The following is a 26,547-nucleotide window of genomic DNA, read 5'->3' as shown; positions in this document are numbered from 1 at the left end:
GAATCAACTCAATGGCAACTAACAACAACAGTAATACAAAGGTTTACCACTGTGTGGCAAAAAAAGGGAAGACGTTTCCATTCTCAAAGACAGACGATGCTTGTTGCTCATTTGGGCTTTGGGCAGTCATGTTAAGGAAGAAGAGTGTGTTTTTTTTCTTCCAGAAATAATTCTGAATCTATTCAACAAATATTTTTGAGCACTTATTATATGCTAGGCACTGTGTCAGGTGCTGAAGAATAAAGTAGTGAACAAACAGACAAGGTCTCTGCCCTTATGAAACTTCCAGTCTGAAGGGGTAAGCTAATGTATCAAGATGCTACAATAGGGCTGTTTCTGTTCTTGTCTCCACTCTCAGTGGTGAGAAGGACACCACAATTGCCAAATAACTCCATGTCCATAGACCCCACATGCAGAAGACACTAGATGCCAAGGGCAAACTATTTCTGCCAGTATCAGCTACTCCCATCTCCAGCCTATAAAACAATGAAATTTAAGGGAGAATGAGAACGTAAATTCCCCAGGAAAGAGCAATTGGTAGCGGCTGTCTTAGTCATCTAGTGCTGCTCCAACAGAAATACTACAGGTGGATGGATGGCTTTAACAAAGAGAAGTTTATTCTCTCACAGTCCAGTAGGCTAAAAGTCCAAACTCAAGGCATCAGCTCTAGGGGAAGGCTTTCTCTCTCTGTTTGCTCTGGAAAAAGGTCCTTGTGATGCATCAGTCTTCCCTTGGTCTGGGAGCATCTCAGTGCAGGAACCTCAGGTCCAAAGGACGCTCTCTGCTCCCGGCACTGCTTTCTTCGTGGTATGAGGTTCCTATGTGTCTCTGCTCGCTTCTCTCTTTTATATCTCAAAAGAGATTGGATTAAGACAGTATCTAATCTTGTAAACTTCATCAGTATAACTGCCACTAATCCATCTTATTAGATCATAGTGATGGAATTTACAACACGTAAGGATATCACATCAGATTTCAGAATCATACAATACTGGGAATCATGACCCAGCCAAGTTGACAGATATTTTTGGGGGACACAATTCAATCCATGACAAGTGCTTTAAGAGAACCATCTGGAGAGCTTGACATGTGTTGTCCTGGAAGTGAGGGCTGCTTTCTGACTCCTGCCAAGAGACTGTGGAGATGGGAGTGCCCCTCTGTGACAGCAAAGAGAAAAATGGTCGCACAGGGAGAAACAGAAAGAGGGTTGCACCAAACTGCTGGACAGGGAAGTGTGAGTTTTCCATGGGCCCAGGGGCTACATGAGTTTGAATCCAAGGGACCTGCTGGGAAGAACAAAATGAAAAAACCAAACCTGTTGCTGTTGAGTCAATTCCGACTTATAGCGACCCTATAGGACAGAGTAGAACTGGGTTTCTGAGGCTGTAATCTTTATGGGAGCAGACAGACACATCTTTCTCCCATGAGGTGGCTGGTAGGTTGGAACCGCCGAGCATTCAGTACTCATCTGAGCACTTTAACCACTGCATCACTGGGAGGAACAAAGTGGCCTCAAAAGGAAATGCGAGGCATACCAATGCATACCGCAGTCTGAGGGAGGGGGGCCATAAGTGGTCAGTTGGAGGAGAGGCATAGCCCACCTCAGAGAGGTACATTCAGAGGTCCTCTTCCATCCCACTCCAGAACAACTCCCCACAGAGGTGCTCCATGAGAACGTGTGATGATGTGTAGTGGCCTTCTCTACAAGGAACCAATGTCAGACCACGACTGCATCTGCCTCTGAAGTATGCGCTCTTTCCCCAAAAATCCTCTCCCTCTTCGTGTGGTGCTGGCTGGTGAGGGCCAGGAGATAGAGTTAGGAGGAGTAAGCTGCACACATTGTGCTCTATGACTGAAGGACTCCAGGCCTGAATCAGGCTTCAGCTGGGGGAAGGGAGAACACTGGGACTTGAAGGATATGGAAAATTGTACTTATGTTGTTGGTCTGGACATTTTTATATCTGAAATGAGAATTTTCCTAGTGACTGAGTGGGAATGGAAAAGCTTTGGGATCGGCCTGAGATTTCATCCAGAAAGGAAAAACAAAAATTCCAAAGAGAGGATTTAGAGGGATTATTGAAGAAACGATAAAGTTGCTCCATGATTATGAACCTTGCTCGTTTATCAATGTTTCACAACCATCACGCAAACAAATGTTACCAGTTACCAGTTGCATGACTCATGGCAACCCCACGTGTATCAGAATAGAACTGTGCTCCATATGGTTTTCAATGGCTGATTTTTCAGAGGTAGATTGCCAGACCTTTCTTCTGAGGAGACTCTGGGTGTTCTTGAATGTCTAAACTTTAGGTTAGCAGCTGACCATGTTAACTGTTTGTACCACCCAGGGACTCCTCACAAACAAATGTATCTATTATAAACTACAAAAATGTTTCTATTATAAATTGCAATGAAAAAGTAAACTGTGTAACAATTCATGAAAAAGGGGGTTTAGACTGGGACCCTGGACTGCTTCTTCAAGAATCTGAACATAACAAAGATACAGAAGCAATGGGTTTCCTTCTCCTTCCCTCCCCCATCATGCCCTGTCTTCCATCTCCTCATTCATTTCAATCATTTTCTGCACTTGGGGACATTTTTAGTTTCGTTTGGTTATTTTAGATTCAGTCCCACAGTGGGGCTGGGTAGCGATAAATATATCTGCAAGTCAGAAATATCACCAACTACCAAGACTAATAATCAGATTGCCTTGTCATGTTGCTCTCAGTAGGAAAGAAGAGTCTCAAAGCTAGAGAGAATTACTCCTAATATGCAGTTTTCTTCTCGAGACAGTATTTGATGTTAGATCTTTGGTAATGCTGTTTTGTGGGAAGGGATCTTTATCTTGAATACCACTTTCAAAGGAGAATTGAATAAGAATAAACAAGTTGAGGAAAACTGAATGTGAAAGGTCCCTTTTTCAGTAATGTTAAGTAGGAAATGAGTGAGTAGCTATCAGCGTGTTCTCTTATGAGTTTTGAGCACTATAAGGTATTATAACAAGCATTTGATTGCCAAAATATATAAAACTTTGATGTTCAATAATTATGATGGTTATAATATGCACTAGAATCTTGAAGTGTTCCTCAAACATGTCTACTTCCATGTTTATTTATCTTTTGTTGCTTTCTTCATGCTTTTACAGGAATACGAATAGGTTGATAGCTTCCTGATAGAGGTCACTTCCTCCCCCTCTACCTTAGAATCTCCTCTGATCTTGCTCCTTGAATGGTTCTCGCTATCCTATAGACTCATCCTTTCTCCAATGGCTTCTTTTGCTCAGCCTATAACACATGATTAAATCTGCCTCTGATCCTAATACAAGAAAAAAAACCTTTTTTGACTCTGCATCCCTGTGTGATTACTATCCCATCATTCCTGTGTCGTCAGTCATTTCCTAGTGTTCAAATTCAATGGACACTTTTCAGTTCTTACTGAAGTTATAACACTAGTTGTAGTACAAATAGCCCACAACATTTCAGTGCCTGAAGAGAAGTTTCTTTCTTGCTACGTCAGTCTAATGAGGGTATTTTAAGTTGAGGATGGCTTTCCTCCATGTGGTAATTTAAGGACCCTAGCTCCTTCCCTATTGCTGTTCTGCCTTCACCTAGGGCCTTGGTGTCCTCTGCTTCCAGCTGGTGGAATTGGAATGAGAGGATGGAGAAGGCATATCTGTATTTTACTTGCTATGACACTCACATCCTGTTGGTGAAAACTAGTTAGATAGCCCCACTAAGATGCATGGAAGTCTGGGAAATATAGTCCTGGGTGGCCAGTGACAGCTTTCTACTAAGGAAGAGGGAGCATAGATTCTTGATGAGAAGTTACCTGTTTGGTCAAGTGATATTGTCATCATCTATTTCTTGAAACTCTCTCATCTTTTGGATTGTTTTGCAATACTTCTTCCTATCCCTCTGACAATTATTTCTTGATTTACTATGTGGTATCTTCTCTTTAAGGAGTCCTGGTGGCACAATGCTAAAGTGCTGAGCAGCTAACGGAAAGGTTTGCTGGTTTGAACCTACCCAGTGACTTCATGGGAGAAAGACCTATAAAGAATACAGCCTAGAAAACCCGATTGGGCAGATCTACTCTGTCACATGGGGTCACTGTGAGCCAAAATTGACTCGATATTAAAAATGAAAATATATTCTTTCTATGTCCTCCTCTTATACTTTACTGTTTTCCAGATTTCTCTACTATTTCCACTCTGCACTGTTCCCTCTACATGAACCCTTATGCATTCAACTAAAATCTATGTGGTGATGGTTCACAAATTTGTGTCTCTAGTCAGCCTCTCCTTGGAAATTCAAACTATATATTAAATGTCTTTTGGATACATTTGATGGAAAACCAATAGTTCCGTTGGATTTGGTATGTCTAAAACTAAACTCATTATCCTCCCTTACCCTGATCTGGCACCTTCATTAACCCAATTTATACATTACCATCTACTTAGTCAACCCAAAATAGAAACCTAAAGGGTCATTCTAAAGTGCTTTTTGTTTTTAACATTCTCTCCTCTCCCACTCTGCCTTCCCGCTCCCCATTAAGAATCCACCTCTAAATCCTACTGATACAATGAATCTATTTTGATTGTCACTTCTTCTCCAACCCCGCTATCACTACCTGGTAATACCTTCATGATCTCTTGCTTAGAATATTGTAATAGACTTGTAACTATATCCCAACCTCCAAGTTTGCTCACTGCTACCAGCATGGTCTAACTAAAATAAATATTAAATCAAGCTGTTGCTCCACTCAGAATCTATCAGTGGTTCTCCATAATTTATAAGATAACACCCAAATTCCTTGGTGCAGTGTACAAAGTCAGCAATTACCTGGATCCTGCTTTTTCTCTTTAAGTCAACATTATATGAAGTCCATGAACATTTAATTACAGTATACCAAAACCTGTTGCCATTGAGTCAAATCCAACTCATAGCAACCCTATAGAACGGAGTAGAACTGTCCCATAGGGTTTCCAAGACTGTATCAGAAGCAGACTACCACTGCTTTCTCAATGTAAGTTGTTTTATTCTTCAGTGCCTTTGTTTATATGCTTTCCCCTATTAGAAATGTTCTTTATGCCCTTTCTCCCCTTTCTCATCTAGTACTCAAGACTTAGTTCAGGTAAGACACCCTTCAGGAAAGGTTACCCAAGCTTTTCTAAGTAATGGGAGTGTCTCTGTTTCCCTACCATCCTTAAACATTGTTATCATTGGCTTTACCATAGTATGTTTAAATTATGTATTTAGTTTCTGTGCATACATAGGCTGACCCCTCAAGGACAGAGACAATGCCTTTATCACTCTTATACAGTCAGGTCCTGGTGCAATACATCCCGCAGGGTAGATGCACAGTCAATGTTTGTTAGACTGATTAAGCATTACCCCTATTATATTTCTGTCACCACCAATAGATCAGGTATGGGTGGGAGATGAGGCTCGGAGTGATCACATGTTTGATACCTTCCTACAATTTTGTCAGAATGAGAAATTTAAGGAAGCTGGTTTGTTGGTCCTTCTTTGCTACATAAAATGGTGAAAGAAAGAGATGACCTCAGGGCTTCAGAGTCACAGTTCAAGCACAGCATAAACAACCTTAAAGTTTCCTCTTGTGCCTTGAAAGAAAGCCTTATTTCTTTAGTAACAGAGCTGATATTGCTGAAAACCAAACTCAGAATCTTATCATAGGAGTGGCTGAATTACAATGTCAATTGAATTCTCAACCTCGAATGATGTCTCAAGTCAAAGTGAGGGCACTGATTGGGAAGAAATGGGATCCTGAAACTTGGGATGGAGACATATGAGCAGATAGTAAGGAAGATGGGGACACTGAGCCTCTAAATTTCATTGAATCACTCCTGCCAACACAACTAGCCCTCTCACTCCCAATCTAAAGAGATTACTCTATCTTTGTCTGCTGAGCCACCCTCCCTAGTAAAAACAGTAGCCCCTCCACCCCCATCTGATGAGATTAACCCAGCTGTAAAGAGATGTTGTCTGAGTCATCCCCTGGCTAGGCATCTGCGTCATTGCCTGGGGTATCATCTAAGGCAGATGCCTTACAAGACGTTGCTAAATGTTCTTAGAATACGTTCCCATCACTCATTTTTGCTTCTAGATCTATAACTAGATTTAAGTCCCAATGAGTCCCAAAAGGTACAGGACAAAGTGTGACCCAGGAGGAGGTATGCTCCACTCCAAAAGAACTGCTTGAGTTTTCTGATATGTACAAACAGAAACGTGGGGAATATGTGTGTGAATGGCTAGTAAAGATGTGGGATAATAGTGTAAGGAACATAATGTTGGGTAAGTCTGAGTTTATTGTTATGGGCTCACTAAACACGTAATCTCCATTCATTCTTTCAGCTCAAGAGGTTAATAAAGGATCTAATAGTTTATTTAGTTGGTTTGCTGAAGCATGGATTATGCAATAGCCCACACAAATCAAACTGAAGTGCCAGACCTGCGTTGGTATACTGTAGAAGAAGGAATCCAAAGGCTTAGGGAAATTGGCATGTTAGAGAGGATTTATCAGGTTAGACCCTACAGATCCACACAGAGTGCCCAGAAGACACACCTTTTACTACAACAGTGAAGAAGAAATTTGTGAAGGGAGCCCCAGCATCTTTGAAGACTGCTGTGATTGCTATTTTATGTAAGTCAGATTTGACAGTGGGAACTGCTCCAACTGAATTAAGACACCTAACTACAATAGGCCTGATTGGAGCCCATGGTGGTAGGGGCAAACTGGTGGCACTCAATTGACAAAGACAAGGTAGGCATGGTTACTGTAATGGAGAGCAGAGTCAAAGCAGTAATCAGAATAGTCTGACTTGTATAGGCTTATGACGTTGGCTAGTTAGTCATGGTGTCCCTAGGATGGGATATCTACTAAATATTGATCTGTACAAGAGGAAGAATTCTAGGTCAAGGGAACAGCAGTCTGACTCAAATCGCCAGAACAGAGAATCATGACCCCTCAATCAATTCCCAGACTTGAGGAGTTTAAAGGCCCACAACCCACTGAATGAAGGGGAGGCTGGGTCCCCTTGAAGAAGAACCCACTACATTGCCAAAAATTTATACTGTTAATCTTTCCCCCAGTCTTACCCAAATGGATCTACAGCATTTTATGACAGTGACTGTTCATTAGGGAAAGGGAAATAATCAGACTTTTTGGGAATTACTGGATACTGGCTCTGAACTGACACTAATTCCAGGAGATCCAAAATGTCACTGTGGCCCACCAGTCAGAGTGGGGACATATGGAGGTCACGTTATCAATCCAGTCGTAGCTCAAGTTAGCCTCAAAGTGGGTCCAGTGGGTCCCCAAACCCATCCTATAGTGATTTCCCTTGTTCCAGAAAGCATAATTGGAAGAGATATACTCAGCAACTGGCATATCACCCACACTGGGTCCCTGACAAGTGGAGTAAGGGCTATTATGGTAGGAAAAGCCAAACGGAAGTCATTAGAACTGCCCCTACCTTGGAAAATAGTAAACTAAAAGCAATACTGCATTCCTGAAGGGACTTCAGAGATTACTGCCACCCTTAAGGACTTGAAGGATACAGGGATGGTGATTCCCACCACATCCCCATTCAACTCTCCTATTTGGCCTGTGCAAAAAACAGATATATGTTGGAGAATGATGGTGGATTATCAAAAACTTAACCAGGTGGTGACTCCAATTGCAGCTGCCATTCCAGATATGATTTCATTGCTTGAGCAAATTAATACATCTCTTGGTATGCTGTATGCAGCTATTGATCTGGCTTATGCCTTTTTCTCCATATCTGTTCTGAAGGACCACCAGAAGCAGTTTTCCTTCATCTGGCAAGGCCAGCAATACAGCTTTACTATTCTACCTCAAGGGTATGTCAACTCTCCAGCTGTACGTCATAATTTAGTCCACAGGGACCTTGATTGCCTTTCCTTCCGCAAGATGTCACACTGGTCCATTACAGTGATGACATTCTGCTGATTGGACCTAGTAAGGAAGAAGTATCAATGACTCTGGACTTACTGATAAAACATTAGCATGCCAAACCAAAAAAAAAAAAAAAAAACCTGTTGCTGTTGAGTCAATTCTGAGTCATAGCAATCCTACAGGACACAGTAGATCTGCCCCATAGGTTTCCAAGGAGCGGCTGGTGGATTTGAAATGCCGACGTTTTGGTTAGCAGCCAAAAGCTTAACCACTGCACACCAGGGCTCCATTTGCATGCTACAGGGTTGGAAATAAAAAAAAAAAAAAATTCAGGTGCCTTCCATGTGTGTGAAATTTCTAGGGGTTCAGTGGTGTGGGGCATGTTGAGATATTCCTTCTAAAGTGAAGGATACGTTATTGCAATTTGCCCTTCCCACAACTAAAAAGCAGGCACAATGTCTGGTGGGCTCTTTGGATTTTGGAAGCAGCATAGCCCTCATATGGGTGTGCTACTCTGGCCTATTCATCAAGTGAGTCAAAAACCTGCTGGTTCTGAGTGGGGCCCGGAAAAAGAGAAGGCTATGCAACAGGTTTAGGCTGCTGTGCAAGCCACTCTGCCACTTGGGCCATATGATCCAGCTGATCCAATGGTGCTTGAAGTGTCAGTGGCAGATAGAGATGCTGTTTGGAGTCTTTGGCAGGCCCTTATTGGTGAATCACAGTGCATACCCTTAGGATTTTGGAGCAAAGCCCTGCCATCTTCTGAAGATAACATATTCTCCTTTTGAGAAACAGCTTTTGGCTTGTTAGTGGGCCTTAGTAGAGACTGAAAGCTTAACCATGAGATACCAGATCACCATGCGGCCTGAGCAGCCCATTTTGAACTTGGTGCTGTCTGACTCACAGAGTTATAAAGTCAGATGTGCACAGCAGAACTCCATAATTAAATGGAAGTAGTATATATAAAACTGGGCCCAAGCAGCACCTGAAGGCACAAGTAAGTTGCATGAGGAAGTCACCTAAGTACTCATGGTCTCCACTCCTGTCACATTATCTGCCCTCTCCCAGTCTGTACCTGTGGCCTTATGGGGAGTTCCTTATGATCAGTTGACTAAGGAAGAGAAAACTCGTGCCTGGTTTACAGACAGTTCTGCATGATATGCAGGAGCCACTCTTAAGTGGACAGCAGCAGCATGATAGCCCCTTTCTGGGGCTTCCCTGAGGAACAGTCGTGAAGGAAAATCCTCTCAATGGGCAGAACTTTGAGCAGTGCACCTGGTTGTTCACTTTGCTTGCAAGGAGAAATGGCCAGATGTGCAACTGTATACTGATTCATGGGCTGTGGCCAGTGGTTTGGCTGCATAATCAGGGACTTAGAAAGTGATTGGAAAATTAGTGACAAGGAAGTATTAGGAAGAGATATGGGGATAGACCTCTCTGAATGGGCCAAAGAAGTGAAGATATTTGTGTCTCATGTGAATGCTCACCAAAGGGTGACCTTGGCAGAGGAGGATTTTAACAATCTAGTGGATAGGACGACGCATTCTATAGAAATCAGTCATCCTCTTTCCCCAACCACTCCCATCATTTCCCACTGGGATTATGAACAAAGGGCCATGCATGGTTACAGAGATGGAGGTTATGCGCAGGCTCAGCAACATGGACTTCTACTCACCAAGGCCGATTTGGCTATAACAACTGCTGAGTGCCCAATCTGCCAGTAGCAGAGACCAACACTGAGTCCCCAGTATGGCATCATTCCTCAAGGTGATCAGCCAGCAACCTGGTGGCAGGTTGATTACATTGGACTGCTTTCATCATAGAAAGAGCAGCATTTTGTTCTTACTGGAATAAACACTTACTCTGGATATGGATTTGCCTTCCCTGCACGCAATGCTTCTGCCAAAACTACCATCCATGGACTTACAGAATGCCTTATCCACCATCATGGTATCCCACAGAGCATTGCCTCAGATCAAGGGATTCACTTCACAGGAAATGAAATACAGCAGTGGGCCCATGCTCATGGAATTCACTGGTCTTACCATGTTCTCCATCATCCTGAAGCCGCTGGATTAATAGAACAATGGAATGGCCTTCTAAAGACACAATTATAGCACCAGGTAGGTGGCAAGACTTTGCAGGTTTGGGGAAATGTTCTTCAGGGGGCTGTATATGCCGTAAACCAGCATCCAGTATATGGTGCTCTTTCTCCCATAGCGAAGATTCATGAGTCCAAGAATCAAGGGGTGGAAATGGGAGTGGCACCACTCACTGTTACCCCTAGTGACCCACTCACAAAATTTTTGTTTCCTGTCCCTGCAACCCTATGCTCTGCAGGTCTAGAGGTCTTAGTTCCATAGGGAGCAATGCTTCCACTAGGAGACACAATACTGATTCCACTGAACTGATATTAAGAATGCCACCTGACCACTTTGGGGTCCTAATGCCTCTGGATCAACAGGCAAAGAAGGGAGTTGCTGTATTGACTGGTGTGATTGATCCTGATTACCAAGAGGAAATCGGATATTACAGTGGTTTGGCAGTTATGATATATTTGGCAGCTATGTAGTGAAGTAATCACCTCCATAATCAGATCTGAATGTAATGTAATAATCTCCATGATGACATCTGCTACGTGCAGCCAATCAGTTGAAAGGGAGTTTCTTTGGGGATGTGGCCTGCATCCAATATATGTGGACTTTCTAGGAAATCTCTGGGCTTTTGCTCACTCTAGATCCTACATTTGGCTCCTGTTCATCTGACCTCTGGTTCTTGGGACTTGAGCTAGCAGCTTACCTGCCGATCTTGGAATTTGTCAGCCACTGCAGCCTGTGAACCTTCGGCCTGCCAGCTTACCTGCTGATCTTGGGTTCATCAGCCCCTGTAGCTACATGAGTCAGGAGAAGCCTCTACCCTGACCCACAGACTTGGGACTTTTCAGCCTCTACAACTGTGTGAGCCATTTTCTGGATATAAATCTCTCTCGCTCTCTCTCACACACACACACACACACACACACACACACACGTATATATTTATACGCTTCACTGGTTTTGCTTCTGTAGAGGATCCAGCCTAAGATAGAGACTCTTTTGGTGGGATGGATTGGCACAATAGCCACAATGATGAACTCAGACATGCTGGCAATTGTGAGAATGACACAGGACTGGGCAACATTTTGTTCTGCTGTACATTAGGTCTCCATGAGTCAGAGTTGACCTTACGGCAGCTATCAATCTCTATCTATCTCTTAGTGGTAATATATAAATCTCAGTGGCCTAATAATACAGAGATCATATTTATTATCCAAACTGGAGAACTTTCAAGAAAAGGGGGACAGCTTATAAATTGAATTGGACAAGAGGTATAAACTGAGACTGTCTTGAAAATAATGGGACAAATAATATTGGTGTCTATTGCTCACTTAAATAAAGTGGCTCTGATGGCGTAGGGGATATATTGAGCTCTGATCTACACAATTATTTGTGAGCCCAGGCTAACCAAGGCCTTTTTATCTTTAGCATGTGGCTTCTAAGGGTATACTGGGTGTTACCATCCAGCAGACAGCTGGAGAAAAAGATTATGGAGGATTGTGTGGGAGGTTTTATAGACCATGCCTGGAAATGAGGCAATTGCAACTACCCACATTCCAATGGAAGAACTCAGTTATTTGGCCACATCTAAATACCAGGGTGACTTCAAATTGTAGTCCCGTTAAGCACCCAGGAGAAAGGGAGGGAAGGTTCAGCAACAGCTAGCCTGTATTTTTCCCACAGCTAAAAATAAAACATTTAAAATAATATTTGTATGTTTATAGAAAAATGTTAAAAATTTTGACCCAGGAGAAATAAAACCATAGATTGATATTATGTTTTATCTCTCGAGCACTCTACATTATTCTAGTTTTTCTAAACTAGCCCTAAAAGAGAATCAATTAAAATATGTGACAAAATTTCTCTCTTATTAGATTCCACCTTTCAAAAATTTCATCACATATTATTTTAATCAGAACCCATGTGCCTAATCCCAATTTATTTAGATGGCCTTATGTAATATAATGACCATAGACTTTGGAGTCAGAAAGACCTGAATCATAATACTGATTGTTATTTACTAGAAGGAGCCCTGGTGGCACAGTGGTTAAGAGTTGGCTGTTAAGCAAAAGGTTGGCAGTTCAAATGCACCAGCTGCTCCTTGGAAATCCTATGGGGCAGTTTTACTCTGTTCTGTAGGGTTGCTAGGAGTTGGAACTGACTCGATGGCAATAGGTATTTACTGGATGAAGGACCTTGAACAAGATACTTAACTTTCCTGAGCCTCAGTTTCCTGTTCTGTAATATGAGGCTAATACCTATCTCACAGGGCTGTTGTAAAGTTTAATTAAGATGAATGCATGAAATGCTGAGCTTAATGCTTGACCCCACAGTACATGCTCAGTAATGCTTGTCCCCTTCTCTTAGAGCACTTAACTTCTGTGGAATATATATAATTGGTTGCTACTCCTGCCACAACTGTCTCCTCTAATTAATGAAACATGTAAACATGTTTTACATGTAAATAATTTTAAACCCTGGAGTGCAGAAATTGTAGTGGCCGAAGCGTTTTCAAAAGTTACTGTTTTTCAAATAAAAGGGAAAAAAAATCGATGCAACAAATCCTAAAAAATAAAAAAAAGAAAGTTGCTGTCAAGTCGACTCTGACTCATGGCAACCCTGAATCATGGCTACCCTGATTTGTGGCAACCTCAACTCATAGTGACCCCATATGTGTCAGAGTAGAACAGTACTCCATAGAGTTTTCAGTTACTGATTTTTTGGAAGTAGGTTGTCAGACCTTTCTTCCAAGGCACCTCTGGGTGGACGCAAACCTCTAACCCTTGGGTTAGCAGCTGAGAACATTAACCATTTTCACCACCCAGGGACTCCCAACAAATCCTAGTCCTCTCCATTTCCTTCAGTTTGTATAGATGACATCACACAATAAGGTCATCGTTCAAAAGTTTTCTGAGATGTTGAATGAGTGAAGGTAGGAAGACAGCTGTCTTCGTGGCAAGTGAAATTTAATTTTTCATCAGAGGAATAAAGAGAATTTTGTTGGCAATTACAGTGCTTTAAATGATAGATGAGAATAAGTAAACACTGTGCAGAAATAGAAGATGAGCTCTTAGAAGCTGGTGGTATACCACTGGAAGATGATGCTTCCTGTGTTTTAACTGTTAGTTTTTGTCAGAATAACTGTTAGTTATTCTTTAGATGGTTAAAAATGGAATATTTTCTCTGCGGAATCTTTATGTCTAAGTAGCCTCTTTGGCTATATCTTTATTTTGGAGCTCTGATAACATACACAATCTACTTGAGTTTTAAGGGTGCTTTTTACCAATGTTTCAAAACTAGTTGAAAAGCTGACAGAATTTAAAGCTAGCTACTAAAATCAGCTAGAATCAGGGGAGTCCCTGGTGGTGCAAATGGTTAATGCGCTTGGCTGCTAACCAAAAGGTTGGAGGTTTGAACGCACCCAGAGGTGTCTTGGAAGAAAGACCTGGAGATCTACTTCTAAAAAATCAACATTGAAAAACCTATGAAGCATAGTTGTACTCTGACGTACATGGGGTCAGCATAAATCAGGATCAATCTGAGGGAAATGGGTAATATTAAAATCAGAGCAGGATGTCAAAGTTTAAATTTTTTTCCTGAAAATTAGTAACATGTTTTTCAAAACCTTGAATGGGATGTCATGAGTGCACACCTAAGCTGCTTTATGATACGTACCAGTTACCAGTTGCTGTCAACTCGATTCTGACTCATGGTGACTGAAGTGTTGCAGAGTAGAACTGTGCTCCACAGGGTTTTCAGGGCTATGACCTTTCAGAAGCAGTTCACCAAATTTTTCTTCCAGGGTGATCCTGGGTTGGTTTCAACTGCCAACCTTTCTGTGAGTAGCCCAGTGCTTAACCATTTGCGTCACTCAGGGACTCCATTTCCAAGACATAATCATCACTAAATCTGCCTTAAAGGAAATTAAAAGCCTACTGTTTTAAATATACAAAACAAACAAACAAATCTGTGGTCATAGAGTTGATTACAACTCATAGTGACCGTATAGAACAGAGTAGAACTGACCCATAGGGTTTCCAAGGAGCAGCTGGTTGATTTGAACTGCCGACATTTTGGTTAGCAGCCTAGCTATTAACCACTGTGCCACCAGGGCCCCTTAAATATACCAAAAAAAAAAAAAAAAGAGCCTTTGCCATCAAATCGATTCTGACTCATAGCGACCCTGTAGGACAGAGTAGAACTGCCCCATAGAGTTTCCAAGGAGTGGCTGGTGGATTTGAACTGCCAACCTTTTGGTTAGCAGCTGTAGCACTTAACCACTACACAAGCGGTACCAAATTCTAACCACTCCACTTAGAGGATTTAAAACAATTTTGAAAGAATAATTTCATTTCAGGTTACTTTTAGTTCCCTTTTAGTTCCTGTAGGGTAGAAAAGAGTTCATTTAGAGCCAAGAATATGTGAAGGAGTTGTATTTGGTTCAATCCTTTCTTGCTGATTGTCCTCTCTTTTCAGTCACCCACACTACCATCCCAGATGTATCCTGTTTAGACACAACCCTCATTATGTCCCTTTCCTCCAAATGCCTTTCTTCCTATCAGTTTGTAGCTGCATATTCTCAATCTTCATTGTATCTCATTTATTCAGTGTTCAAGATGCAAGCTATATTTTCTGATAAATGAATCTGGGCCACAGTGTTAATAAGCAAGTACTAGAAGGCTGATTTTTGGTTATATATGTATTTTAGCTTAGACTTGTAGATAAATTTACTTCATGATTGCTTTCTAAAACATAAATGGCTGGCATTTTAGGCTGGTACAAAAGCTGTGATTTTTAATGACACTCAAATTATACTTCCTGGTGATTTCATACTTTAGATTACATAGAGTGGGCTGTGGTTGTCATCAACGCTGTGTTCCTTTTTGGCAAGAGAAAAGGTTGAAGGAAATGGGTTCGACTAATGGCTCTGTATGAAGATTTTTGGAAGGAATATTTGTAAAAGAAATTGTGATGTGGTGCTGTATGCCTACAGGGATATCTAACACATTTGTTGAGAACTTTAGTTCTTGTTAAACTCAAAGGGATACTTAAATTACAGGAAAGTTATGACAGACTGACTATGGTTTAACAGCAAACTTTCATTTTCTGCATCAAGAGTTCACTGAATACAGATCTAAGAATTTAATATGACCTTCTCTGGAGATGAGTAGTTCTCATGAACAGTCTAAGAAATTTGCCTTCTAAGAGTTCACTGGAAGGTTTCCCTCCACTGGGAGAGATGACTTGGCAGGAGGGATATAGTCTGCAGAAGTTTTGCCTTTTCCAATTTCACACTTTCCTTTCCTCAGTCTTCATAGCTAATATAGATCTAATTTTCCCGCCTTTCTATATCAATTTTCATACCTTGACACAGGGCATCCTCCATATTTTTTTCAGATCCAACCAAGGGTCAAATGTTATCAAACTTAAGTTCCATGGCTCATAATTTCCTAAAGTAAAATTCAGATGGATCCCAAAAGAAAAGACCAGATGACATTCAGATGTTTTCAAAATGAAATAATCTTTTATTCTTATCAAGCAAAATATTCTATGTAGGTAGAACAGTTGATACTAGTAGATTCCACAGCCAGATGGGTGACCTTGTGTAGACAAAATAGTGGAACATCTGACTAAATTTTGTACTTTGGTGTCAGGTAGACACAGCAAATATAGAAGATGACTCATTCTACAATGGATTTCTCATCTCCCCCACATTCATATGATCAGTACACTTGTAAAAAATTAAGGACTGTAGCTATTTTTAAAAACAATGAACAAAATCTCAAATGCTCAAATGACAGAATCATAAATAAAAGATTTAAAGCTCATGTTTTCAAATATCTTCATGGATTTGTACTATTAGTGAGTGATATATAAACTCACAAGTATTGAAGCCTCAAGATTTTTCAAATATGGCATTTTAAAAATTAGATCTATGAAATTATACCAATGTATTATTACATAATAATACATGATGTAAGTTCAGTTAACTGATTGTAAGAATGGCCTAAATTTCCTCCCGGTTCTCCAGGTAGTTTTATTCCATCTAGAAGTTTTATTGATAGTATTGATTTGTATGATAATATTGTCATGCAAGTAAAATCAGGACTAGTGTTTCTACTCATTCTGGTGAATATACGTGTGGATCTGTTTGAGTGTGTGCATGACCAAGGATAGCAGCTGGGGTATATGGCTGACAAGATCTTTCTCTTTGCCAAAGTAGACCATGGTTGTAGGATTTTTAGAACCACCAATTTCAGACATTCTATAATTTTCATTGTCCTGGAGAGAACCTGGATGCTTTTTGTCATCTCTTGAGTCAAGTTGATTACAAAGAGTTTCCCTTGTCTTCCTCATGGACCGAAATTTTCTCATTCTCTTTCCTCACAGGCCCCTAGGCTCTTGTTTTCTGAGATAAATCACTCTCTTTCCTCCCAAAGCAAAGTGAAAGGGGCAATTAAACCCTCAGTGATTCTTAATTGTCCCAATTAACTAAGTCAGTTTCTGGAGTCTGAGCTGAAAATGAAGCTTAAAATGCACCTTCAATAAATGGGATTGTTAAGTCAACTCGAGTCTTTTTTTTTAAGGAAAAGCCAGCTATTTGAATATTGAACTTTATGTCATCACTCTACTGGTGCCCTCAGTTTTGGTTAGAATAAGAGTAAAGTGCTCTCTCTCTGTATCCTTAAAGGGGACAAAAAGCAATACTGAGTGTCACTTCAACAGATTTCATTTTAAGCAAAAGCTTTTGTTCCAAGCGTGATCCCGTAACATCAAATCAGCATTTAATTTTTTTCCTGTGTTCATGTCAACTTATTTGCTACTGAGTATCAATATATCAAATAAGTTTCACTAAGTACTGGTATAAAAAGTACAGTGTTGGGTCAATAGAGAAATTAAAACCTGGATTATATAACCTACATGTGCCCTTTTTTTGTATATGGGAGGACTAGAATGATTCATTCATTACTGGCCCTGATAATTAGAGAAATTTAGGTTAAAAATTTTTGGATAAATGAATTATCACTAGAGGAACTTTAAACAAACATACATGGTTCAAATCACTGGGAAAAAAAGCAAATACAATATGCATTATTAACTCAAGTAAAGACTATAAACAAAAGAGCAAGAAAACACATAATAGTAAGAATATAACAAGATATAGATAAATGAATATGTACTAGTCATTGCAACAAATATGAATAGTTTATACCTTTTATATTCTATTAAAGGCAAAGACTCTCAGGAAGGTTTAAAAATCCAACTGTATACTGTTTTATGAGGGATATACCAAAAAGCAAATGATATAGAAAAGTTTAATATAAAAGAGAGAGCAAGCATTTATTACACAAATACAAACAGAAAACACAAGCATAGCAATCTCTGTTTCAGGCAACACTGAAGAAGACAAAAGACACCACTTTATATTGTTACATGGAACAGTTCTCATTGCAGTTCTAGAAGTCATGATTCTTTACGAAAAAACAATGTAGTATTAAAATACTTAAAACAAAAAAAAAATTAGAAATACAAGGAATAATGAAGAGAAGTACAGGTATTGTGGGAAAATTCCAGACTTTTTCAGAAAGATGCATATATGTACTATCTTCTTGGCAGTTTTGATGGAACATGACCCATCTAATTGGTGTCTAAGCCTAGAGTGGGTAGGCTCAGATATTTATTTCGGGTTGGATTCCATCCTGCCCCGTAGTAATACCATCTTTATTACTATCATGTTGTTGTTGTTGATGGGTGCTGTCGAATCGATTTTGACTCATAGTGACCCCATGTGACAGAGTAGAACTGCCCCATAGGGTTTCCTAGGCTGTAATCTTTATGGGAGAGATTGTCGGATCTTTCTCCTATGGAGCCACTGGGTGGGTTTGAACTGCCAACTTTTCAGTTAGTAGAAGAGTTCTTAACCATTGTGCCACCAGTACTCCTTATTACTAGCGTAGTGATATCAATATCTACAGAAATAAATTCATTATTTTTCCTTCCCAAACCAGTTTTTTTCTTAGGTGTTATAACCCATTTAATTGCAACAGAATTCACTCAAGTTACCAAGCTACACAGCCATCATCCTTGACTCCCCTCATCTCTAAAAATCTGTCTATGGAATCTGGCTCCTCCTCTCCTCCTTCTTCATTCTCACTATTTTAAATTAGACCTCCTTTTTTTTTTTTTTTAATTGTACTTTAAGTGAAAGTTTACAGAGCAAATTAATTTCTCATCAAACAATACACGTATTGTTTTGTGACATTGGTTGCCAACCCCACAACATGTCAACACTCTACCCTTCTTGGCCTTGGGTTCCCCGTTGCCAGCTTTCCTGTCCCCGCCTGCCTTCTTGCCCTTGTCCCTGGGCTGGTGTGCCCATTTAGTCTCCTTTTGTTTTATGGACCTGTCTAATCTTTGGCTGAAGGGTAAATCTCAGGAGTGACTTCAGCACTGAGTTAAAAGGGAGTCCAGGGGCTATACTCTCAGAGTTTCTCCTGTCTCTGTCAGACCAGTAAGTCTGGTCTTTTTTGTGTATTAGAATTTTGTTCTACATTTTTTTCTAGTTCTGTCCAGGACCCTCTATTGTGATCCCTATCAGAGCAGTCTGTGGTGGTAGCTGGGCACCATCTAGTTGTGTTGGACTCAGTCTGGTGGAGGCTGTGGTAGTTGTGGTCCATTAGTCCTCTGGACTAATCTCTCCCTTGTGTCTTTGGTTTTCTTCATTCTGCCTTGCTCCAGGTGGGGTGGGACCAGTGGAGTACCGATGGCCACTCACAAGCTTTTAAGACCCCAAATGCTACTCATCAAAGTAGGATGGAGAATATTTTCTTTATAAACTATGTTCTTCCAAATGAGCTAGATGTCCCTCGAGACCATGGTCCCCCAGCCCTCAGTATATTAGGCCTCCTCTGTCCTAACCAATGTTATCCTTCACTGACTCATATATCTGATCACACCACTTTCCTTAGAAGCCTATGTTGATTTCCTTTGTTTATATTACAGGATAAGAATGCAACTCCTTACACTGAATTATTCAAATATCCTTAAAAATCCCCACTCCCAGCTTTCCAGACTTATCTCATACCATTCTTCCCTTAAGCTTTTATTCACCTAAAATATATGCTACTGCTTTGATAGTATTTTTACAATTAACCAGAACTCCAAACTCTTTTAAGAATGCTTTCTACCTGCTTTTCACTTCTATGAAATAGCCTTCTCTATTTTTTTTACAGTAATAATTTATCGTGTTTTCTGTGAAGGTTTACATAGCAGTTCAGGTTCTCATTCAACAATTTCTACACAAGTTGTTCAGTTATATTGCTTACATTCTTCACACTGCATGAACAATCTCATTATTTCTGTTCTGGTTGTTTCATTTCCATTTATCTAGTTTCCCTGCCCCCTTACATTATCATTTGATTTTTAAAGTAATTGTTGACCATTTGATCTCATATAGGTGATTTTTTTAAGGAGCACTGTACTAACAGGTGATATTCATTATTTTTTGAACCAGTTTGTTATTTTGCTACGAGGTGACGTCAGGAGTTTGAAGAGTATCTCAGGGCAATAATCTCCAGGAGAACTCCAGTCTCAACCAGTACGATAGGTGTGATTTTTTTCTTTTTTTCTTTTTTTTAGGAATTTGAGATTCTGTTTCACATTTGTCTTCCATTCCATCAAAGTCCATCTATGGTGGTCCTGATTAGAATGGATGGTAGTTGTAGCCATGCAACATATAGTTCTTCTGGTCTCAGGGTAGATAAGGCTGTGGCTCATGTAGGTAATTTTCCTGTAGACTAGTTTCTTCTTTGAGTGTTTGGTTTTCTCTGACCCTTGTTTATTCATTTCTACTAATTCTTTAAGATGCAGACTCAAATGTCACCTAGTCCTTGAAATGTTCTAAACATTTCCTGGAAAAATTTGAATTCTGTGCTGTTCGTTTTCACTTTAATATCACTTAATCAGCTGGTGTATGATTTATGCATCTACTGGTCTGCCTACCTCACCAGTTGGTGAGATTCTGGAAGTCATAAGTGTTTTATCTATCTCTGAATTCTTATGTACTGCTTCTCAGTAGGCTCTTAATGAATGTTTTTAAATGAATAAAAAAGAGTAGAGAAATTTTAAAAGTTAAGGGAGATAGCAGATGATAATCTGGCAAATGCTGACTTTCTGTATCTGGGATTTAAATGCTGTGGACTGGAAAGGGCTTTGCCACCAATAGTTGTTTATAGATAGAAAGATCATAAGTCAAGGCTTGCCTGGGATCGACTCATTTTTATACCTATTGCTGTAGTATAATTATTAGTAGCACCCCCTTTCATTCTCAAGTGTCCCAGTTTGAAAAATATATAATACATTCATCATATTTACAGGCAAAAAAAAGACTTTTAAAAGATAGTGATTTTATAGCTTAAAAATAAATCTAACAATATCCGTCTCTTACTCCAAGACAATCTATATTAGTTCATTTATATTTAATGTAATCATTGAAATGATTGGTTTTAAGTCTTCCATCTTGGTATTTGGTTTTTATTCATCCCATTTGTCCTTTGTCTCAGCTCCTCCTAATCTTTCTGCCTTCTTTTGAGTGAATTTTATATTTTTTACTATTTCATTTTATGTATTGATTTTTTTCTTTTACTAATAACTTTGTGTGTGTATATGTGTCTGTGTTTGATGGTTGCTCTAGAGATTACAATATGTATTTTTAGGTTATTACCGACTACCTTCAAATGATATTATAGTATTTTGCCAAGAATCTAAGAACATTGTAGTTTACTTCCCATTGAACTGTTTCTATCTTTTGTAATACTATCTTATATTTTACTTCTATATATGCTATAACCCTCACAATACAATACACTTTCATTTCCTCTCTCCCATGTTTTGACCTATTGTTTTCACACACTTTTTATCTACATATGTTATAAAACATTTCATAGTTTATTATTATATTTTGCTTTAAACAATAAAGTATCTTTAACTTTTTATTTTGAGATAAGTTTACAGTTACAGAAATGTTGCAAAAAATAGTTCAGAGAATTACTGTAACCTTATGTTAGTTAACAGGGTTTATCACCCAAGTACAATTATCCTAACAAAGAATCAACATTGGTACAATACTATAAACTACAGACCCTCTTTGAATCCATTAGTTTTCCACCAATTTATTATTTTTTCTATTCCAATCCAACATTCCATTTACTTTATGTGTCTCGTTAGTCCCCACCAGTCAGTTGATATTCCTCAGTCTTTCCTTGTCTTCAGTGAACTTGATGCTTTTGATGAGTATTGATCAGTTATGCCACAGAATGTTCTCCAATTTTGGTTTAACTGATATTCCCATTATTAGATTGTTTTTATTCATTTTTAGCCAGTATATCACAGAAGTGATGTGCCCTTCTTAGTGCAATACATGAGGGGATGCATGATATCACTGTCTTATTATATGATCATTTGTGTTGTCTGCCAGTTTTCTCTACTGTAAAGCTACTGTTTACTTTTTTATAATTAATAACTATCTTGGGACAATATTTTGAAACTATGAAAGTGTCATTTCTCTTGACAGTTTTGCCTGCTGATTTTATCAGTCATCAGTGGGTTTTGTCTTCAACGATGATTACTTTGACATTTGCCTGTTGATGATTTTGTATTTTCTTCATTTCTTTTATACATATTAATTTAAACACTTCTGTAATAAAAAACAATCTCTATTTCTCTGTTTATTTATTTATTCAGTTATTTATCTATAAGAGTACAGACTCATGAATGTTTGTTTTATGAAATATAATTCAATAGTAGCATTATTTATTTTGTGACTCATCTTATTCTAACCTTGGCCAATGGGTGTTCCTTGTTCTTTTGACATTCTCCCATCCTTTTTGAGCACTTCTTTATTTTATAACACTCTAATGTATTTAAGGTTTATCTTGTTCTCCCTGCATCAGCCTTGGGATCAATTACTTCTCTAAGAATTTCTAGTTCCTTTTATTGGAGAACGGTATTTAGAAACCAAGATCTAGGCATAAAAAGTGTTCATTATTATTGAGGTGTTATGTTCTTAGGGCTTCTCAAAAGACAGAGTTTGGAAATATATACAAGTATGCAAACCACACATACATATGCATGCATATTTATTTCTGTATCTATCTGAATATTTACTAAAACTCATGAATTCATAATGATACTTCTAATTCCAATCCAAAACTATGGAGATAATTCTAGCTTCCTCCTTTTTTTTCTTACGTATAACATCTTTTTTGACAGTGGGAAATCTGGATCTTATTATCTAAAATAAATTTACTTATTTGTTCAATCTTAATATACACATACTCCAGTTAGAAACATATTTACTGACTAGAGTACTTTATTTGTAAACAGTTGCTTATGTCTTTAGCCTTATAGCATCCAGAAAAAATACTGTTTTCCAAAGTTACTTAAATTAGTTCTTTTCTTCCTCACCTTCAGTGTGGTTATGTTATTTATTTGTAATACATTTAGGTTAATTTGTTAATGTTTTATATTCCGTTTTTGGGTTCCTGGTTGATTTTAATTAATTATTTAGTTTTATGGATACGTGAAATATTATTATGGTTCTGAGAATCTAAGCTATTCATAAAGGTATACTAAGAGACGTATTAGGAAGCAAAATGAATATTTTCATATCTCTGCACAGTTAGGGCTTTTTGAGGAAAACAAAACAAAAATTCAAAAACAAGCAAACAAACAAAAAACTAAAATCCGGATTAAAGGACCATCTTGGAAGTTAAATGGTGTTAGACCTGGAGCCATCTGCTCCCACTCAAAGATTAATAAAACTTTCAGAGTAGAGGCTTTATCGTTTTTCTTTCTGATAGAATTTGTTTATATTTCGAATAAGGATGAAACCCACAGCCAATCATTTACATTCCAAAGTATTGTAGACAACTGGGGAGCAAATGTTTGCTCTTTCTCTCTCAGAAGGGAGGAGGGGAAAGCAGCTGTTCTGTTCCTGTATAAACTGCTAGATTCATAATTTTCCAGTTCTTCTCCTGCAGTACAGATGTAGGGTGACATCTGGCTTTCATTGTATTGCTCCAGGGAGATTAGGGCAAGCGGAATTAATGTGGTTATTGCTGTAAGTAAGAATAATATGTCTTGATCCAGAAACCTCATGTTTGCATCTAAAATAATATAAACATAAATATTAAAAACTTATCAAGAAATGTTGCTTCTTCTTCATCCTCACCATCCACTCCCGTTTTATCCTTTTTCCCACCCCTTTCCACCCACTCCTTGTAGGTAATGAATCTCTTCAGTTTCTGATTTACCCTTCCTGTATTTTTTTTTGCATTAATGAGCAGATATATATGTATTTTTTTAATATTCTCTTCTTTTGTTTTAATTATGATATAATTCATGCATGATGCAATTCACTCATTGGAGGTGTATTAAGTCAATGGTTTTTAGTATATTCACAGACGTATGCACCCGTCACCACAATCAATTTTAGAGCATTTTCATCACCCCAAAAAGAATCCCTGTATCTATTAGCAGTCACTCTCCATCCAGCCCTCCGCTGGCTCTAGACAACCACTAATCTATATAGTCTTTTGTGATTGGCTCCTTTCACTTTGCATAATATTTTTAAGCTTCATTCATGTCGTAGCATGTATCAGTACTCCATTCCTTTTTATGGCTGAAATCATGGTCCATTATGTAGATGTAGGAGCCCTGGTGGTGCAGTAGATAAGTGCCGGGCTGATAACCAAAAAGTCAGTGGTTCAAACTCACTAGCCACTCTGTGGGAGAAAAATGTGGCAGTCTACTTCCGTAAAGATTTACAGCCTTGAAAACCCTATGGGGCAATTCTACTCTGTCCTATAGGGTTACTATGAATCGGAATCGACTCCACTGCAATGGGTTTGGTTTGGTTCTCTGTGTGTATATGCTATATTTTATTTATCCATTCATTAGCCAATGGATGTTAGAGTTGTTTCCACTTTTTGGTATTATAAATAATGCTTCTATGAACATTCATATACAAGTTTTTATGTGGACATATGTTTTTATTTCTCTTGGGTATATTGATGAGTTATATGATAACTCTAAGTTTAGTCTTTGGAGGAACTGCAAGACTGTTTTCCAAAAACAGCTGCATCATTTTACATTCCTTCTAGAAGTATATGAGGGTTCCAATTTCTCCACATTCTTGCCAAAACTTGTTATTATCTGTCTTTTTTATCGTAACCATCCTAGTATCCTCTTCTTTCTTACATGAAGGGTTGTATGCTATAGATACTCTTTTGCACTTTGCTTTTTATTTTTGCTTAACGATACATTCTGGAAATAACTCCAAATAATTTCAGAGAGATCTTCCTCATTCTTTTTATTACTGCACAGTACTCAATAAGGAGCCCTGGTGGTGCAACAGTTAAGCAATTGTCTGCTGATCAAAAGGTTGGCAGTTCAAATCCACACAGTGGATGAAGAACTGGTGACCCGCTCCCATAAAGCTCACAGCCTCGAAAACTCCATGGGGCAATTTTACTCTGTCACATGGGCTCTCTATGAGTCAAAATCGACTCTACGGCACACAACAACAAAAGTACTTGATTGTGTAAATGTGTATTTTGTTCAACCACTCTTCTATGTTTAGACATTTAGTTATTCCTAATATTTTGAAAATTCAAGAAACGCAGTGATTAAAAAAAACTTTATGCATATGTATTTTCATATTGCTGACAGTGTGTCTTCAAGATACTTTGTTAAAAGCGGAATTGCTGGGTCAAAAGGTAAGCACATATGTATTTTTGTTATATACTGCCAAATTTCTCTCCAGAAAGGCTATGCCAGTTTGCATTCCTTTGAGTATGTATGAGACTGTCTTTCCCCACAGCCTCGCCAATAGAACGTGTTGTCATGCTTTTTAACTTTTGCCAGGCTGATAGGTGAGAAATGGTATTTAAATTGAATTTCCTTAACTTGAGTGAGATTAAATATTTTTTCATGTTTGAGTGTCATTTTAAAATCTTTTTAGAGAATTATTGTTCACTTCTTAATAATTTTTTTTAAAGATGTTAATAAATTAAAAAAAATCTTTCATATCTATTCACATATTTACTATTTCTGGCACTCATCCTATTTTCTATAGATCCAAGCTTCCATGTCGTATCATTTTCTTTCAGCTTGAAAAACTACCTTCAACATTTCTCTTAATGTAGGTTTGCTGCAACGAATTTTGTCAGCTTTTGTTTGTCTAAAAAAAGTCTTTAGTTTGACTTCATTTTTTTTAAAAATGTTTTTGCTAGATACAGAAATCTAAGTTGCTGGTTATTTTCTTTCTGTACTCTGCTTCGTTCGGTTTTGTTCTGGCGTACGTGTTTTCTAAGAAGAGGTCTGTAGTCATTCTGTTTAGCTCCCTTGCCGGCCCCCAGCCTCTGGTGGACAACTTCTGAGCACTCAGTGAAAGCCTCTGAGAGAATTTTCAGGTGAGTGCAGGCTTGTGTAGGGTGTGGATCCGCTTGGAATTTTTCTCTCTCATGCTTGCCGACACATTGCTGTTAAATATTGATTAAAGGTTTGGCCGGTTACCTCCTCTTGCTGATGTTTTCCTAAGGATAAGACCAGCGTCGGGTCTCTTTTCTCATATGAAAAGTTTGTTACTCTTTGGAATTTAGTTCGTTCAGGTTTGTGCCTTCAACTTTCTTATGAATTAAAAGACTATGATTTTGTAACGTCTCAGGCTTGTTGTGGTTGTTAAGATGAGAGCAATTGTCTCTAGTGATCTGGTCCTAACAGGACAGAAGTCCATGTCTTTGACTGAGAATGTTTGCGGTTACTGTATTAACTCGTGTGCACAGAAGGTCAATGTTTGCTTTCTCCACACTAAGCTACCTGTTAAGATATGATCATCTTTTGTTTTACTATGGAAAATGTGAGTTTCACTGAGGAAATGTAAAGTTTAATTGTTAAGCCTAGAAAGAATTGAACCTATAGTCCCCTATAATAATCAAAGAGTGATTCACTTTTGTTTTCAAGTTTAGCATTGTCAGAGGGATTCAAACAGCATCATACTCAAAGCAACTGCACTCAGTATTAGTAAAACATTTGCAGATCACAATGTGCTGTCATCAATACATATATTTATTTTTCTTCTGAATATCTGTTGAGCTGACACTCTTTTTGCACAGACATCGAGCAGTACTTAAATTCAGGTCTCTAGTAGAAAACAGAATTATTGAGCCTGGGGAACACAGTTTTGGGGACATCTAGGTCAGCTGGCAAAACATAGTTTATTAAGAAAATGTTCTACCTCCCACTTTAGTGAGTAGTGTCTGGGGTCTTAAAAACTTGAGAGCAGCCATCTAAGATGCATCAATTGGTCCCATCCCACTCAAGAGCGAAGGAGAATGAAGGAAACCAAAGACACAAGGAAAATACTAGCCCAAAGGACTACAGGACCAAATGAACCAGACACTTCACCAACCTGAAACCAGAAAAACTAGATGGTGCCTGGCTACCACCAATG

The sequence above is a fragment of the Trichechus manatus genome, unplaced genomic scaffold (genome assembly GCF_000243295.1).
Source record: "Trichechus manatus latirostris isolate Lorelei unplaced genomic scaffold, TriManLat1.0 scaffold00013, whole genome shotgun sequence".
Lineage (NCBI taxonomy): Eukaryota > Metazoa > Chordata > Mammalia > Sirenia > Trichechidae > Trichechus > Trichechus manatus.
Note: the sequence above shows the minus strand (reverse complement) of the source record.